The following is a 17,021-nucleotide window of genomic DNA, read 5'->3' on the forward strand; positions in this document are numbered from 1 at the left end:
TAACTATTCTAGGGACTTTATTAAACAAACGTAATAAAGAAAAAGCCTTTTATTATTAATAAATAATTTGATACAAGTACCAAAAGTATTGGCCTCTAAAGCTTACACCAACAGCCCTGTCCCATCCACCTAGCTTTCTAACCGCATCCATAACCCAACCTTTAGGTACTTCCAGATGATACTTGCCCATACATTCTTTGGAAGAAGTAAGACCGATGAGCCTGTCAGTGCAGAGGAGATATTATTTCTCTTTTGCATCACTCGGTCCCGTCCTGTAGAATCAACAACTTTCCTTATCGAAAACCTAGAACTTACAGCCAAATCAATAGAAGGAACAATCCATGTGGGAGGAACAGTGACCCATATTGCATATGCACAACTTGATGTATGACTCTCGCACTTATTGTGCACTTTTGATATGCAGTGGTTGTTTTCCTTCAGTGATCAATCTTCCAGCTTTATTTGCTTTCCTGTGTGCCCTAACATAGCACACACATGGTTGGGTGATATCTTTGCTAAATCATATATCTCTGATCTGTATGATGAAACCAGATGATTAAATGTCAGAATATTGCTACCGGATTATTATCTGTCTCGATGAAGCCAGGATCGAAAGACAGAGTGTTCCTCATATGGATAGACATCGCATTCATGCATAATCATAATAACTTGTTTTCTGTTTTGCAGGTGTCAGTTTCTAACCTGTTTGATTGACACAGGAATGATGAATCTCCCCAACGCCGACATTCTCGAATTGAAAGAGATGATGAGAGAGTTGTTCAATATTGTGCAAGGGCTCGCTTTGGGGCAGAAAGCAATCGCCGAGAAGGTGGAGAGGATTGAAAACTGGCTGAGAATGGGTGAAATCCAGGGAGATGCTTTGTCATCTGGAGTAAGGAAGCCCTCTGGCAGTAGTCAGCACAAGAAGGAGGTTGAATCGAGGGATGTGCATGCCAAATGGGGTAAGGATCGTTACCACCCTTATGCTGCTACAGTAACGAATCCTGCTAGTAATTCATCTGTATTACAGCAATGGCAGTCACCTCAACAGAGAACACGGAAAGCTGGGTGCCAAGTGAGAAGAAGGACGACAAATCGTCATTTTAATAAGCCGCCCGTGACTTATGCCTCTCTGTTTAAAAGGTTGAAGGATCTTGGGTTGGTGCAGCCAAGGACATTGGTTCCAGTGAGACCGGATCAGAGGCTTGCAAGTTACGATGAGAATGTCAGGTGTGAGTTCCATGCTGGTGCACCCGGACATCATATTGAGGGGTGTAAAGCTTTTAAGCATGTCGTTCAAGATTTGGTGGATTCTAAAGCCATCAATTTTGCACCGACGCCGAATGTTAATGCTAACCCCGTGGCGATGCATGACCCTCTGGGGGTGAATGTGATGTCAGAGGATAAGAGAAAAATAGAGGTGACGAATGTGAACCAGTTGAGGACTCCAATGTTTGTGGTCAAGAGACATCTGATGAAGAGTGGAGTTTTCCCTGGTTGTGATAATCGTTGTGCTGCCTGCGCCGTCACTACAAATGGGTGTGTAATGCTGAGGGAAACGATTCAGAGAATGATGGATGAAGGACGTCTCCGATTTGAGAAAGTTGATTGGGGGGAGGAAGACATCTTTGTCAGCCACTTGTCATCGTTCAAGCAGGTAGAAATGGACAGTGAAATATTTGAAACACCATGTCAGGCAGTTGAGACCGTCAAGGTGGAAAATGCCATTTGTGTTGAGAAAAAGAAAAAGCTGTCCATTTCTTCTTATAAGCAGGCCGCTGAGGTGGTGAAGAGTGGAGAAGCTCCGGGTTGGGGGAAGATGATGGACATCGCCGCCAAGAAGGATAGATTCGGAGTGGGTTATCAGCCGGGCCGAGGCTCATCTGGACAAGGCAGAGGACGTCGTCCGTCGTTCACATTCACCAGTGCTGGAATGCTGGATCCAGATCACATCTGTATGGTGGGTGAAGAAGTTGATAGTGACTGCGAGATGGATCAATGGATAAAGTCGTGCGCACCAGGGATGGAAGTCCAGAACTAGAAGGCTGAAAAGATCATCACTGTCACTCTACTTGAAGAGTAATATTTCTTGTTTTCAATTTTATCTGCATGGAAGCCATACATTTTGCCCGAAACGTAATGGTTCATTGTAAGGGCCACCTCATGTTTCATTTTGCAAAATTTGCATCATAAATGAAAGGATGTTTTTCAATTAAAAGCGGTGTTCCCTGTTTTTCATTTATTTTTGCAGTTTAAAAACAAAAATAAAAATGGAAATGTTTTCATTTTTCTTTTTCAATTTGTCTCGCTCCGGTTCTAAAGCAATGCATGAATCAACATTCATGCAGATGCGATCATTCCCCGGATCTCATTGATAACAATCCTGTTACACCCTCATATGACTTCGACAATCCGATTTATCATGCCGAAGAAGAAGGCGAAGAAGACTGTGAACTGCCGGGGGAATTAGCCAGGTTGTTGAAACAAGAGGAGAAGGTGATTCAGCCGCACGAATAGCAGGTTGAGATAGTGAATCTGGGTACCGAAGAGGTCAGAAAAGAAGTGAAAATCGGGGCCGCTTTGGAGGAAAGTGTTAAGAGCAGAATGGTAGCGTTGTTGAAAGAGTATGTTGACATCTTTGCCTGGTCTTATCAAGATATGCCAGGGTTGGATACCGATATCGTTGTGCACAAGCTACCGTTGAGAGCAGATTGTCCTCCAGTGAAGCAGAAGTTGCGCAGAACTCAACCTGAGATGGCCATGAAAATTAAAGAGAAGGTGCAGAAACAGTGGGATGCTGGTTTCCTAGCTGTCACTAATTATCCGCCTTGGGTCGCGAATATTGTGTCGGTCCCGAAGAAAGATGGGAAGGTGAGAATGTGTGTGGACTACCGGGATTTGAACAGAGCTAGCCCGAAGGATGATTTCCCACTACCTCACATTGATGTGTTGGTAGACAATACAGCTCAATTCTCGGTGTTTTCCTTCATGGATGGCTTTTCTGGCTATAATCAAATCAAAATGTCGCCAGATGATATGGAGAAAACAACGTTCATCACACCGTGGGGCACTTTTTGTTATAAGGTGATGCCATTTGGTCTCAAGAATGTCGGTGCTACTTATCAGAGAGCCATGGTGACTTTGTTTCATGATATGATTCATCATGAAATCGAATGCTATGTTGATGACATGATAGCAAAGTCCCAGACAGAAGAGGGGCATTTGGTAGATCTGGCCAAGTTGTTTGACCGGCTGAGACAGTTCAGACCGAGGTTGAATCCGAACAAGTGCACTTTCGGAGTGCGGTCCGGTAAACTGTTGGGGTTCATTGTAAGTGAAAGAGGAATCGAGGTTGATCCTGCTAAAGTAAAAGCAATACAAGAAATGCCTGAACCGAGAACAGAGAAGGAGGTTCGTGGTTTCTTAGGTAGATTGAACTACATCTCGCGGTTCATATCTCATCTAACAGCCACGTGTGAACCAATATTCAAATTGTTAAGGAAAGATCAAACGGTCAGGTGGAATAATGATTGCCAAGCGGCATTTGAAAAGATAAAAGAGTATTTGCAGGAGCCTCCGATTCTGATGCCTACTGTGGAGGGACGACCGTTAATTCTGTACTTGACAGTCCTCGAGGGGTCTATGGGGTGTGTATTGGGGCAGCATGACGAGTCTGGTCGAAAAGGGCATGCCATATACTACCTTAGCAAAAAGTTTACCGACTGTGAAACAAGATATTCACTGCTCGAGAAAACTTGCTGTGCTTTGGTCTGGGCTGCTCGCCGACTGAGGCAGTATATGCTGGTTTATACCACTTTATTGATTTCCAAGATGGATCCAATCAAGTACATTTTTGAAAAGCCAGCATTGACCGGACGGGTTGCGAGGTGGCAAATGATTTTGACTGAATATGATATACAATATACCTCTCAAAAAGCAATCAAGGGGAGTGTATTGTCTGATTACCTCGCCCAGCAACCTATTGAGGATTATCAACCGATGAAGTTTGAATTCCCTGATGAGGACATCATGTTTCTCAAATCGAAGGATTGTGAGGAACCAATCCCGGAGGAGGGGCCTGATCCTGAATCCGAATGGATTCTGATGTTTGATGGGGCCGTTAACGTGAATGGTAGTGGTGTTGGTGCTGTTTTGGTTACGCCGAAAGGATCCCACATTCCTTTTGCTGCCCGGCTAACATTTGAGTGTACCAACAACGTGGCTGAATACGAAGCTTGCATATTGGGGATTGAAGAGGCGATTGATTTGAGGATCAAGAACCTTGTTATATATGGAGATTCAGCTTTGGTGGTGAGTCAGGTTAACGGAAAATGGTATACGCATCAAATTCCATATCGGGATTATACGAGGAGGTTGTTGACGTTTTTCACCAAGGTGAAGATGCATCATGTGCCGAGAGAAGAGAATCCTTTAGCAGATGCTTTGGCTACTCTGGTCGCCTTGATTAAGGCGCAGTGGTGGAATCAGTTCCCCAGTGTTGAGGTGGGACGTCTGGATAGACCGGCTTATGTGTTTGCTGTTGATACAGCGCCTGATGATGAGAAGCCGTGGTATTACGATATCAAGCGCTATCTGGAGACCCAAGAGTATCCTGAGGGAGCATCCAAGAAAGACCGAAAGACTCTGCGGAGGTTGGCTATGGTGTTCTACTTGAATAAGGATGGGGTTTTGTACAAGCGTAATTTTGATTGGGTCTTGCTCAGATGCGTTGATGATAAAGAAGCAAGCCAGTTGATGAAAGAGGTTCACGAGGGGTCGTTCGGTACCCATGCCAGTGGGAATGCAATGGTGAAGAAGCTACTGAGGGCAGGTTATTATTGGATGACAATGGAGGCCCAATGTTTCAATTTCGTGCGGAAGTGTCATAAATGCCAGATTTATGCTGACAAGGTGCACGTGCCTCCAAATCCGTTGAGTTTGATGTCGTTTCCGTGGTCGTTTGCTATGTGGGGCATCGATATGATTGGGAAGATTGAGCCTACGGCTTCGAACGGGCATCGGTTCATATTGGTGGCTATTGATTACTTCACCAAGTGGGTGGAAGCAGCCTCTTATGCGAACGTGACGAAGCAGGTCGTCGCCAGATTCCTGAAGAGAGACATCATTTGTAGATATGGGGTTCCCGAAAGGATCATTACTGATAATGGTTCTAATTTGAACAACAAGATGATGGCAGAACTGTGTCGGGAATTCAAGATCGAGCATCACAATTCTTCTCCTTATCGTCCGAAGATGAATGGGGCGGTTGAGGCAGCCAATAAAAATATAAAGAAGATTGTGCAGAAGATGGTCGTGACCTATAAGGATTGGCATGAGATGTTGCCATTTGCATTGCATGGGTATCGAACTTCGGTGCGTACATCTACTGGGGCAACGCCTTTTTCGTTGGTATATGGAATGGAAGCCGTGCTACCGGTTGAGGTTCAGATTCCCTCTTTGAGAGTCCTGATGGACGTGAAATTGCAAGAGGCTGAATGGGTAAGGACTCGGTATGAAGAGTTGAGCCTGATTGAGGAAAAGAGGCTGGCGGCCATTTGTCATGGGCAGTTGTACCAGCAGCGGATGAAGCGTGCTTTTGACCGAAAGGTGCGACCTCGTGTGTATCACGTAGGAGATATGGTGCTGAAAAGGATCCTTCCTCCTCAAAACGATCGTAGGGGCAAATGGACACCCAATTATGAAGGTCCATTCGTGGTCAAGAAGGTTTTCTCTTGCGGAGCCTTGTTGTTAACGACCATGGATGGTGAAGATTTTCCATCCCTTGTGAATGCGGACGCAGTTAAAAAATACTTCGTATAAAGAGACCCGTTGGACGAAAAGAATAAAATAGTCCAGGCAAAAATGGGCATCCCGGTGAACCGAAAAAAAAATGGAAAAGGTTCGGGCAAAAATTAGGGATAAAAAAGGAAAAATGTACACCCGGCAAGTCGAAAACCTGAAAAGGCGGCTTGGGCAAAAAAGGGTATCCCGGTGGACTGAAAACCCGAAAGGGCGGTCCAGGCAAAAGAGGGGTTGAAACGAACAACTGCGTCTGGCATGACCGTTTGTACTTTGGATATGACATGGATAATCCCCGGTAGGGATCATTCGGAAGCGTCTTGTTCAGAAGGCAGAAAGCACGGAGAGTCTGAGGACATATGGGGTGTAACCGAGTTGGAACTCGATGAGATCACGATTTCACATTGCCATTAGGATATATTTTTCCTTTTGTGCACAATTACCTCTTTTCAGGAATTGCTTCCTTTGTATTGCTCATTCGAGCCACACCTTTTCAATCAATAAAATGCATATTCAGTCAAAAAAAAAATTGTTTTTGTTTTCATTACCGCTTTGATTGCAAAAACATCCAGTTATTTGTGATAAAGAATCTTTGCATTTTAAGACATACAGGTCCCTTCCAATGCATGTTTATAAAGTTGAAACTTGAAATCTTATTCGGAAGGTTGAATGACCCAAGTGTTGAAATCTTGACACGCCTGGGGCACGTTTTATCTAACGATCTCTTTTGCAGGTACTGTTAGGAATTTTCACTCACTTGCAGGTTGTGATGTGGAAGCTTTTGACGAAAGATCCCCGTGGAGTCCAATCAGGGACGGATGAATTGGAGAATGGTGAAAAGGCAACGAAAGACGTACGACGATCCTGAATATTAATCAAGAAGACTCTTCAAAGTCTGAGGACTGGAAAGTTTGTATGAATTCGAGGAGTTCGATCGCCGTCGAGTACGGAGAAGTCGGGAATACAAGGTGATGAATCAGAAAAGTCCAGACGAGTCTGGGAACTCTCAAAAGTGGAAAGCTGACACAGGATTTGGATGTTGAATACCAGGGTTCGACGAGTCGACGGGTGTTCTGCGCCAGACTTTCCTTGTTTCCCCAAGCAGAGGCGGGATTGTTACCTCCCCAACAGATTCAAGGTTGTCATACCCCAAAATTTGCCCGTTGATATTACAAAGCATTTTCCAAGACCCTCTGACTTGTTCTGCAAGGCACTGATATCAAATGGACAAAAGCCCACTCACAACAGGCCCAATCCACAGGCGGCCCAAAATAACTGGCTCGCTAGGCGAGCAGCTCCTTCGCCTAGCGAACATTGCCTCATGCCACTCGCCCAGCGAAGAGTTGGACCCAGGAAAAAGCCCAGACCTAGTTTGCTCGCTAGGCGAGCAATTCCTTCGCCTAGCGAAGCTCGCGAAAGTTTGAAGTTTTGGACCTCATTCTAAGCCCATTAGGTCACCACTACCACTACTATAAATACCTACTCCTCTGCCACGAAAAAGACAGACAGAGACGGACGAAAACACGCATCCAGAGGGAGAAACACAGAAACCCTGCTGATCCAAAGAGTTCAGAAGGCGGAAACCCTGAAGGCCGCTTACCCGCTCCGAAGCTACCGTCGCCCAACTCAATCCGGCTCGCCAATTCAAGGTTGCAACTCGATTTGCAAACAGGTTTGCATCACTATTATCGCTTTAGTTTCTTACTTGGCATATGATTTAGGATTCTTAATCGGCATGTGATCATCACTTTAGGTTCTTATTTTGCATGTGGTACCGCTTTAGTGTCTTAATTTGCATGTGATGTCGTTTTGTGCTCTCATTTGGCATATGGTACCACTTCATGTTCTTACTTTGTGGAGGATATTATAATTGAATTCATAAACATTTTGAAGTTTTGCATGAGAATTTAAGTGTGCTTGGATATTGTGAAACTGACCCGTATAATTATGTGTTGGATGCCATAAGCCATGCTGCAGGTTGAGGTCATAATGTTCTCAAATTTCAAACCCGTGGCCGCTCGCTAGCTCATCGCTAGGCGAGCCCGCAGCGAGCCTTCGCTGAGCCTTCGCTAGGCGAAGCAGAGGCGACCGGACCAGGGGCTGCTTTGCCTTTTTGCTGCCCATTTCATGTTTACCTGATGATGATTCTGCATTATTTGGCTTAAATTTCTGACTGTTATATTTATTTTATGGGGCAATTTCCAATTGTATTTTGCCTCAATGCTCTAATCCGTGTGTTGCATGATGTAAAGGCCAGCATACTTCCAAAGAAATAACCGGCTAGGCATGCCGCTTTAGGTGTGGACATTCTTGAGGAGATGGCTTTTGGATGACCTAAGTTTAATATGGAGATTCATCTTGAATCACCAAGCTTGATTTTTAATGTATTGATTTCATTGATTTCCGGTGGACCTAATTACCTAACTGATTACGGCTATTTAATTAATTGTTAAAATCCGGACTTTAAATAAATGATATCGGATCTCTCTTTATTACCCCACGATTACGTAATACGGTCATGTCCCGCGAATATGGGGATATCCTTAGCAAAGACCCTTCGGTTAAATCATCATAGTCCCTCGGATGTTGCCTTCGGAAATACGACTTTGTCCCTCGATGACCCTTCGGTGTAGCCTACGGTTAAATGATGATAGTCCCTTCGAATGCTAAGGTATCCTCACAACTGTTGCCTTCAATGACCAATCGATGACCCTACGATGACCCTTCTACATCCCAAGGATACAACTACTTACTTCTCAATAGTAAGGACAGTTTTACCCTCATAAGGATAGGAAACGCCCGGAAAGACCTCGGATAGGTATAACCTTAATTGCTCATTCATAACCAAAAAACATACTTTTCACCTCACACCTTTCAAACATCTTTTTGGAAAATCACCACTTAGCATACATCCGCACTAGGATCATTGTCGAGTTATATTTTTCCAAACTATTTTCTAAATTAAAACGAGATAACCACTTTGTACACATTCATGCAAGAATCATTACAAAGTTAAATTCTCATTTTGCAAAACATTTTTCACACCTTTCTCAACCACCTTTTTCAAACTAGGAAACATAAATGATTGAGCAATTAAGAGCCCATGGATAACCATGGATACAAAGGGTGCTAATACCTTCCCTTTGTATAAAGTACCTCCCGAACCTAAGAATTTAAAATTAAGGTCTTTCCTGTTCTTTTCCACCTTTCCTTATGGGATAAAAGAAAAGTCGGTGGCGACTCTTGCTAACCGCGACATTGCGATTACAAATCCAATAAAGTCCAGTTCACCGTATGACAGAACTGGCGACTCTGCTGGGGACTACAAAGAGAGGTCCATCTTAAAAAAAAAAAAAAAGAAAAAAAAATCATTTATGTTTTATTATTCCTTCTTTTAAGGGGGCTTTGAGTGAAAGATCCTACACCCGGATCTAGTGTACCTTAGGTAAGTAGTAATAGATCATCGCGACTATCCGGCGTATACTGGAATGGTCAAAATGATAGCTACGGTTAATGTGACACTTTGGTTGTCCTGATGGTCCTCATGTTATTTGAGGAAAAATTTGGCTTCCGCGTGGTGTCATCAAAGCATTAACCAGACCTTTAGAACCCTAATTGACTCATCCTGGCCATTAGAAAGTAGTGAGCTAACTGACTTCGGTTCCGACTGGGGTTGGTTGAGACTCGATACTACACTCTTTGAGATTGGACTTTAGGGAAGCTTCGGTCAACCACTTGGTGTTGCACTGAAGTGGACCTAAAGAAAGGTCGATGATCTGAGATCCTTCTAGAACCCGGTTACTATTCTAGGACAGGTTGAACCAACCAAACTTCAGTGGGGAGGGTACTTACCTATGGAACTCATGCAAGCCTTAAAACCTAGGAATAATTGTTGTGTGACATGCTTGTGCTTGCATAACATCATAACATCATAACATCATAACATCATCATACTAACCATTTCAAGGACTTAGGAATTTAGCTTTGCTCTGTTGAACAGGTTATGGCTTCCAGGAAGACTATCCGGATCAATCTTGTAGCGATCTCTCCTCAACTCAAGGATTTGGTGTCAAAACTCCCCGATCATGCTCAGTTCAACAAGAAACATGGTCATCTTCTCAACTTAGTTACCACTGGTTTCAAAGAAGATATGATGAGAGTCCTATTCCAGTTCTTCGATCCTAAGCATCATTGCTTCACTTTCCCAGATTATCAGTTGGTACCCACATTGGAAGAGTTTTCCAAGCTGCTTGGGATACCTATCCTCGATCAAGTACCCTTCAGCGGTTTAGAAAAGATGCCAAAGGCCGAAGAAGTTGCCGCAGCTTTACACATGACAAAGTCCGACATTGAAACTAATTGGGTAACAAGAAGTGGAATTAAAGGTTTACTTGCCAAATTTCTGATAGGTAAGGCCCGAGAATTCCTAAAAGTTATGAATGTCCATGCTTTTGAAGATGTTCTAGCATTGCTAATCTATGGTTTGGTGCTATTCCCTAATCCGGACCAATTCATAGATGTGAATGCTATTAAGATATTCCTCACTCATAACCCTGTGCCTACCTTACTTGGAGATGTCTTGCATTCCCTTCACACTCGTACTATGAAGAAACAAGGGACTCTCATGTGCTGCGTACCTTTGTTGTCTAGGTGGTTTATTTCGCACCTTCCTCAATCAATCTTGAAGAATGATCAAAATCTGAAATGGTCCCAAAGGATAATGGCACTCTCCCATTTAGACATCCGTTGGTGTTCTAACCTCAGAGAAAATGTTATCATCATCGACCGTTGTGGAGAATTCCCTAATGTACCCCTCATGGGGATAAGAGGAGGTATTACTTATAATCCTACCTTAGCCCTACGTCAGTTTGGGTATGCTCGAAGGGATGGTCCGCATGAAATGATTGTTCAAGGTATAGTGTTTGACTATGACAATGACTCTCAAGGTCTCCGCCAAAGGTTTGTACGAGCTTGGGGCATGGTGAAAAGAAGCAATTTAGGAAAGAAAAATTCTATTCCTATGGAGCCTTATCTCAGATGGGTACGCGCCAGAGCTCGCGAACTTGTCATGCCATATCTTGCAGTCGGACTATTGATTGTTGAATCAGAGGTCGAAGGAGGTACTTCCCAGACCATTCCTTATCCAGATAGGCCTACTGATGTTGAGGAATTGAAAAGATCCTGGACCCAGTTGAGAGAGGAGAGAGATACTTTCGAAGCTCAGTTCAATGCAGAAAGGAAGAAAGTACTAGAGCTCACCAGTCAGCTTAATGAGGAACGAAGACTCAATGCATATCTTCGCCCAAAAAGAAGTCGCCCCTGGGAGACTTGAACTTTCATTGTATTTTATCATTATTCCTTTTGTAATGAACATTGAAAAATTAGCAATAAACATTTCTCTCTTGTTGGCAACTTACGCAAAGTTAAATTCCCAAAAGTCCTTGAAAACATTTCATACATTGCATAGCATAACATAACATTGCATAACAGGTACTCTAAAGGGATCAGTGTTCTCACGGTTTTCCTCCAAACAGAAAAATGGATCTCGAACAAACTGTCAAAGATCTCCAGACTCAGAATGCTCAATTCAAGGAGATGATGCTAAGCTTATCCAAGGGGCAGGAGGAACTGAAGGCTCTTTTGGTTGAAAAGAAGAAAGACAAGAAAGCTGTGAGTTTCATTAACCCGGGAAGAAGGCGTAAAGGACAGGCTACGGGAATCAAATTTGGAATCCCGAATGGTCCAGAAGAGGGGGCGGAGAATGACTCAGAGGAAGAGAATGCTGATTTCTCCAACCCTGAGGATGACGATGAGGACTATGAAAATGAACAGTACTCTCCAAGAGATGATAAGTACAAATTGCTGGAAGAACGCATGCTAGCCATGGAGGGTCAGAAGACACCTGGTCTGGATTTCGAAAGTCTGGGTCTGGTCTCCGATGTGACCATTCCCCGCAAATTCAAAATCCCCACTTTCACTAAGTACGATGGTGCGTCTTGTCCTCAGATGCATCTAAGGGCTTATGTGAGAAAGATTCAGCCGCATACCACTGATAAGAAACTGTGGATCCATTTCTTCCAAGAAAGTCTGTCTGGCACCCAGTTGGAATGGTATTATCAGCTCGAGAGCTCTGACATCCGCACCTGGACTGATTTAGCAACAGCTTTCTATAAGCAGTACCAGTACAATTCTGAATTAGCGCCTACTCGGCTACAGTTGCAGAATATGGCTATGGGATCTAAAGAAAGTTTCAAAGAGTATGCCCAGAAATGGAGAGATTTGGCCGGCAGGGTCAAACCCCCTATGACTGACCGAGAATTAGTAGACCTGTTCATGGGTACCCTGACTGGCCCGTTCTACAGCCACCTACTGGGGAGTTCTTCATCAGGCTTCACTGAACTTATACTGACAGGTGAACGGGTGGAGAGCGGCATTCGAAGTGGAAAGTTACAGGCGGCTACTTCTACAAGCGGTAAAAAGTCCTACCATGGGAAGAATGAATCGAACGCTGTGTATGGTCAAAAGAATCATAGTAAGAAAAATGGTGACCATGCCGTTGGAGCAATGACAATCGCAGCCCCGCCAGCTCAAAACTTCCAGCAAAGACAAGACAGACCAAGAAGGCAGTTTACCAAGCTCAATATGACTTTAGCACAAGCACTGCAAAGCATGCTGAAGGTAAATTTAATCACTCTCAGAGGTCCTCCTGCAAATGTCAACACTGCTTCGCCTCGTTATAATCCCAATGCCAGGTGTGCATATCACTCCGATAGCCCCGGGCATGATACAAACGATTGTTGGCTGTTAAAGAATAAAATTCAGGACATGATCGACGCTGGGGAAATTGAGTTCGAGCCTCTGGAGACTCCTAATGTCATCACTGCTCCTATGCCTAATCATGACAAGGCTGTTAATGCTCTCGATGACGATTCTCTCATCACTACTATAGCGGACTTAACATCTCCTCTCCCGATCATAAAGAGGAATTTATTGCGAGCTGGTTTATTTCCAGGTTGTACTGAAGATTGCAATCTCTGCATACTCCGGCCCGAGGACTGTCTGAAGTTGAGGAATGGTATTCAACAGCTGATGGACGATCGTACAATTCTCTTTGAAAGGGTTTCTAAGACCGAAAACCCTGTTGAAGAAGTATCTGTGATTGCAAGGTCCATGGTTCCAGTGAAGATTACTGCTCCCAGAATACCTGTGAAGATTGTTGTTGAGCCCAGAGTAGCTCCCCTGATCATTACTGCACCTGGCCCGATCCCGTATTCCTCAAGCAAAGCTATTCCGTGGAATTATGGAGGTGATGTTTATGTCCATGGCGTAAAGCAAGTTGGTGATCCTGCTAATCCTAATGACATTGTTGGGACTAGTAAAGTTACTCGAAGCGGAAGGATCTTCTCTCCAGAGATCTCACCTCTGGTTCCCGAAAACCGAGGAAAGGAACCAGTCAACCCTTCTCAGTCAGAGACACCGATCGAAGCTACTACTGAAGACGTTGCCAAACGAGAAATGGAAGAAGTGCTGAAAATCATCCGCAAGAGTGATTTTGATGTGGTAGAACAGTTGGGGCATACCCCGTCTAAAATCTCGATGTTGTCCTTGTTGTTATCCTCTGAATCTCATGCCCATGCCTTGATAAGATTCTTGAAGACTGCTCATGTACCTCAAGAGACCTCCGTCGATCAGTTCGAAAACTATGTTGCTAACCTGACTGTTGACGACGGCCTAGGTTTTTCCAATGCTGACCTGACACCAGCAGGAAAGAACCACAATAAGGCCCTGCATATTTCTATTGAGTGTAAGGGAATCACTTTGGCTCATGTGTTGATCGATAATGGCTCTTCCTTGAATGTGCTACCGAAAGTCGTGCTCGATAAACTTGACTGTAAAGGCATTGAATTGAAGCCTAGTGACATTGTGGTGCGTGCTTACGATGGTGCAAAGAGTGTTGTCCACGGTGAAGTTGTTCTCCCTATCAAGATAGGACCTCAAGTCTTCAACACCACCTTTCATGTAATGAACATTCGCCCCGCCTATTCCTGCTTGCTGGGACGCCCCTGGATTCATGGGGCAGGTGCTGTAGCTTCGTCTCTCCATCAAAAGCTGAGATATCCAATAGAGGGAAAGATTGTCACTGTGGGTGGGGAAGAAGAATACATTGTCAGTAGTGTGCATACCTTCAGATATGTCGAGATGGATGGTGAATTCTTCGAGACTCCGTCTCAGTCATTTGAAGTGGTTCCTCCTCCCAATCCTGTCCTTAAGCCGACTCCCCTTGTGCCTGAGGTTATTCGAGCTTCTCCTGCCATGGTTTCCCTGAAGGACGCTCAAGCTGTGGTTGAAGATGGTGGCTGTACTGGCTGGGGTCAACTGATCAACATACCCTACAAGTCTGATAAATCTGGTCTGGGATTTAGCTCTGAAAAGATGGTCAAAGATCAAATCAATGCTGTAGAGGATGCTGACAGTGATTGCGACCTGGATAGCTGGATCTACCCAACAATTGGCGACGGACTCAATAATTGGAGGGCTGAAGACACTATCCCGATCTCCTTTAGTCAGGAGTAATTGTTATTATCCATTTAGTATTGCAAATTTTAATTTTTCAATTGAACTTAAAGCATTGTGTCTACGCCCGGGGCACAATAGCTAATTTGTTAAGGGTTTTGTCATTTCATAAGCATATTCATATTCAATAAATCAATGGACTTTTTCGCATTCAAATATTGCGCTCTTTATTTTTCCTGTCGTCTTTCAAACAAGCTATGCATTCTTACACACACTCACGTCACAAATCGCAGATCCGTATCCACTCTGGATCCTATTGACAATAATTCCGCTACTGTTCATTATGACTTTGAAAATCCGATCTACCAAGCCGAAGATGGAAGTGAGGAAGATTGTGAAGTCCCTGGAGAGCTTGCCAGACTATTACTGCAAGAGGAAAGGACTATACAGCCGCATGAAGAGTCACTCGAAGTCGTAAATCTAGGTACTGAAGTGGAAAGAAAAGAAGTCAGAATAGGAGCAGGATTGGAAAACAGTGTCAAAGAAAGATTGATTCGGATGTTACATGACTATGTAGAGGTTTTCGCCTGGTCTTATGAAGACATGCCCGGATTGGATACTGACATAGTAGTGCATCGTCTGCCCATGAAGGAAGACTGTCGTCCCGTCAAGCAAAAGGTTCGCCCCATGCGTCCTGAAATGTCTGAGAAAATCAAAGCCGAGGTTATGAAACAATTCAATGCCGGTTTCCTAGCCGTTACTTCTTATCCTCAATGGGTTGCTAATGTAGTGCCAGTGCCAAAGAAGGATGGTAAGGTGCGAATGTGCGTAGATTACAGAGATTTGAATAAAGCGAGTCCCAAAGATGACTTTCCACTCCCGCACATTGATGTTCTGGTAGATAACACCGCTCAACACAAAGTATTCTCATTCATGGATGGATTCTCGGGTTATAATCAGATTAAGATGGCACCTGAGGACATGGAGAAAACTACGTTTGTGACGCAATGGGGCACTTTCTGTTACAAAGTAATGCCATTCGGTCTAAAGAACGCCGGGGCAACGTACCAGCGTGCTATGGTGGTTTTGTTCCATGACATGATTCATCATGAGATAGAAGTATATGTGGATGACATGATAGCCAGATCTCATACTGAAGAGGAACATCTCGATCATTTATACAAACTGTTCGAGAGGTTGAAGAAGTACAAGTTGAGATTGAATCCGAACAAATGCACCTTTGGGGTAAGATCCGGTAAACTCTTGGGCTTTATTGTCAGTGGTAAAGGAATTGAGGTTGACCCAGCTAAAGTAAGAGCTATTCAAGAAATGCCAGTTCCCCGTACGGAGAAGGAGGTCAGAGGTTTCTTGGGACGCTTGAACTACATTGCCCGATTTATCTCCCACTTGACCGCCACTTGCAAACCCATCTTCAAATTATTGAGGAAGAATCAAGAGATGATATGGAATGACGAATGCCAAGAAGCCTTTGACAAAATCAAGAAATATCTCCAGGAACCTCCAATTCTGATACCACCAGTCGAAGGAAGACCTCTAATCATGTATTTGACCGTGTTAGAAAATTCAATGGGGTGCGTATTGGGGCAACATGACGAGTCTGGTCGAAAAGAGCATGCCATATACTACCTGAGCAAAAAGTTTACCGACTGTGAAACAAGATACTCACTGCTCGAGAGAACTTGCTGTGCTTTGGCCTGGGCTGCTCGCCGACTAAGACAGTATATGTTGAATCATACCACTTTGTTGATTTCTAGGATGGATCCCATCAAATACATGTTCGAGAAGCCTGCCCTCTCCGGAAGAATAGCGAGATGGCAGATGATCTTAACAGAGTACGACATCCAGTATACTACCCAGAAAGCAATCAAAGGAAGCGTGCTAGCTGATCATTTGGCTCATCAAGCGGTGGACGATTACCAATCTATGAATTTTGAGTTCCCAGATGAGGATGTCATGCTTGTTACGGATTACGAAAAACCTAAACCAGATGAGGGATCCGAATGGGGATCCCGATGGACTATGGTCTTTGATGGATCTTCTAATGCATTGGGCCATGGTGTTGGGGTTGTACTCATTTCTCCCGAGGGTTACCATACGCCTTTCACAGCTAGACTATGTTTTCATTGTACCAATAATATGGCTGAGTATGAAGCATGTATTTTTGGACTCAAAGTTGCTATAGATTGGCGAATCAAGTTTTTGAGTGTGTACGGAGATTCGGCCTTGGTAATCAGTCAGATCAAAGGAGAATGGGATACTAAACATCCAAATCTCATCCCTTATCGAGAGCAGGTAATGACATTACTTCCATACTTTGAAGAGATTACATTTGAACATATTCCACGAGAAGAGAATCAGTTGGCAGACGCATTAGCTACCATGTCATCTATGTTCAGAGTCAGATGGGACGGTGAAGCTCCCAGGATTACCATTGAGCGACTAGATGAACCGGCATACTGTTATGAACTTAACACTGAGGGAGTACGGGAAAAACCTTGGTTCCACGACGTAAAAAGATACTTAGAAGCTCAGGAATACCCTGAAGGGGCGTCCATCAATGACAGAAAATTCCTGAGGAAGTTCTCCGCTAAATTCTTTCTGAGTAATGGAGTGTTATACAAACGTAATCATGACTTGACTCTGCTTCGCTGTGTGGATAAAAAGGAAGCAGAAAAGATTATGGAAGA

This window comes from Lathyrus oleraceus, chromosome 5 (assembly GCF_024323335.1).
Source record: "Lathyrus oleraceus cultivar Zhongwan6 chromosome 5, CAAS_Psat_ZW6_1.0, whole genome shotgun sequence".
Classification (NCBI taxonomy): Eukaryota; Viridiplantae; Streptophyta; class Magnoliopsida; order Fabales; family Fabaceae; genus Lathyrus; species Lathyrus oleraceus.